Source organism: Myxocyprinus asiaticus, chromosome 16 (genome assembly GCF_019703515.2).
Source record: "Myxocyprinus asiaticus isolate MX2 ecotype Aquarium Trade chromosome 16, UBuf_Myxa_2, whole genome shotgun sequence".
Taxonomy (NCBI): Eukaryota; Metazoa; Chordata; class Actinopteri; order Cypriniformes; family Catostomidae; genus Myxocyprinus; species Myxocyprinus asiaticus.
In genome coordinates, this window is record NC_059359.1 from 442,501 (window position 1) to 445,000 (window position 2,500).

The following is a 2,500-nucleotide window of genomic DNA, read 5'->3' on the forward strand; positions in this document are numbered from 1 at the left end:
GATGCTGTGTGTGCAAAACTGCAGAACTGCAACATCTGTCATTCATAAACGTTCCCTTGCATGTTTGTTTATGAAGTATTTCAGCTACTTTCATTTACCTACCAATATCTAAGGGGTCTGGTTACTATTCAGGTGGCTCTATTAACATGTTGACAGTTGAACTCAGCTAACTTTAATTGGAGATTTTGCATGCCGAAATGGAATAACATTTTTCCAGGACAGTTGGTCAAAAACCAGGACGATCCTGGAAAATCGTGGACGGGTGGCAACCCTAGTTTTCATGATCTTTCACTGATTATGCTGAAGCTGACAATGTATACGTTTATGTAAACGATTTTCCTTTAGCGGTGTAAGGTCATAAATGCACACTGATCAGATTTTTGCCTTTACTGGTGTTCTTACCGGCTTATTCAATGCGCGCAAGTTTTGTATGTAGAACTGTTTACGTTTTGATGTCAAAAGCAGAGAATAACCTGATGATTTTGAGTCTCATGTAAACGTTGGTTTCTTATGTTTTCTTATTTTTATTTTTATTTTATTTTTTCTCCCAATTTGGAATGATCAATTCCCAATGCGCTCCAAGTCCTCGTGGTGGTGTAGTGACTCGCCTCAATCCGGGTGGCGGAGGACGAATATCAGTTGCCTCCGCGTCTGAGACCGTCAATCTGCGCATCTTATCACGTGACTTGTTGAGCGCGTTACCGCGGAGACGTAGCGTGTGTGGAGGCTCATGCTACTCTCCACAACATCAACCACTCCAGACCACTCACAACTCACCACGCGCCCCACCAAGAGCGAGAACCACATTATAGCAACCACGAGGAGGTTACCCCATGTGACTCTACCCTCCCTAGCAACCGGGCCAATTTGGTTGCTTAGGAGACCTGGTTGGCGTGTTTTCAGATTTCTTTTAAAATAAGAAGATTTTTGGTTGTTAACAGGGTATTGATGTGCACTGTCAATTTTCAGAAATGTTCATAATCGTTTGTCATGAAAATTAAAGGTCAATGTACTGATTAATCGTTAATGTTTATACTGCAAAACGCATGTGAAGAACTGCAAATAATATGTGCAGGCAGCCTACTGCTTAAATATAATTAAAAAAAATGAACTTAAGAAATGCGAGTCATGGCGTTTTTCTCTTTTATAGTATAGTATATTTTCAGATTAATATATATGAATACATTTAAGCTATGTTTAGTATGAATTTGTGAATAGTTTAAGCCTTATAACTTGTATACAAGATACAGTTTCGAGTTTATTAAAACTTGACGTTCTGTTTTGTGGAATATTTCAGAACTTACCTTTTTTATTTATTGCTTTATTTAAAGAGATAGTTCACCCAAAGTAAGTTTGGTTCTCTGGTTTGTGTGCAGCGGTGTTGTGAATATCTCTATGGTGTTCCGGCTGTAGCACAAACTAAGCGAGTTCTCAATTGAACGCCCCTTTTCGCGAGCAGGGGCTGCTTGAACTGCTGCTCTCGTGCACTCTCACAGGAGAACAACGGTTTGTGAAGACTTTCACTGAATAAATTCGATTTTGTTTTTTTCACCAAACCTTATCGTATGCTTTCAAAACAAGGCATGAGTTGCATGGAATAATTCATTAGACTTCTGATTTATACTTCTGCGTCGAACCGTAGGCTGATGTGCACCTCTTCAAAAATGTAACTGCGCCTCACGTCAACACAGACCACAACAGCTGTGATTGGTGCACTTTGTGACCAGAGACCGCCCTTCAGGATAATAACAACGATATCTGAGGTAGCGTTGCATTTTATCCTAGATTATTTTAATATCTATGTGTCATATAACATTGATTCTGGACTCAGAACCATTAAACAATTGTCTCAATCGGGAGCATCTGCTGTTTTTATGTTCTGTTTGTGTTTCATGAAGTTACAAGCGAAACGCGACAGAAAATATCTGTTTACAGCTTCTTTTTTTTCCTCAGGGCTTTTACTTGATATTAATTTGATATGCATGTGAAACAATATGTGTTGCGTTCTACTCGCGAACTGTCTGATCTGCACGATGATTTGACTATGTTTGACAGTATTGCATCAGTAAATAATCATATTTCATACGTTATTCATCGTAGGTTCAATGCAGAAGTATAAACTGGGCTTTAATGTAATGTTGTGTTTCAGATGTGCAACAGTCGATACATTTTAATTATTAAATTAACATCCTTAGTGTGTATTTAATCCCGCTCAATGTTTCAGGCCTAAACGTGTCATTTTGTGCTCTTGCTGGTGTTTTATGGCCGTGACGGGTGAGAAAGGATTGGTTGGTAAGTGAGTGTTGGTAAAGGGTGGTGTGTTTTTGGTGGATAACCTGCTCTTGGTCTGTGTGTTGTGTGTCTTCAGTCTCTCTATGTCCATCCACAGATGCAGAACATTCTCTCCCCATCCACCTTACAGAAACCTCTTAAAGTTCAGAAATCTCTGTCTGTCATTATGGGCACCAGCCTTATAATGGCGTCCTGCTGTTACAGGGGT

The 2,500-nt window shown here is 39.6% G+C and overlaps 1 pseudogene; it reads left to right on the forward strand.

Moving 5' to 3' along the window:
• LOC127454532 (intermembrane lipid transfer protein VPS13B-like) overlaps positions 1-2,500 on the forward strand; it is a 189,269-nt pseudogene that overhangs the window by 186,703 nt on the left and 66 nt on the right.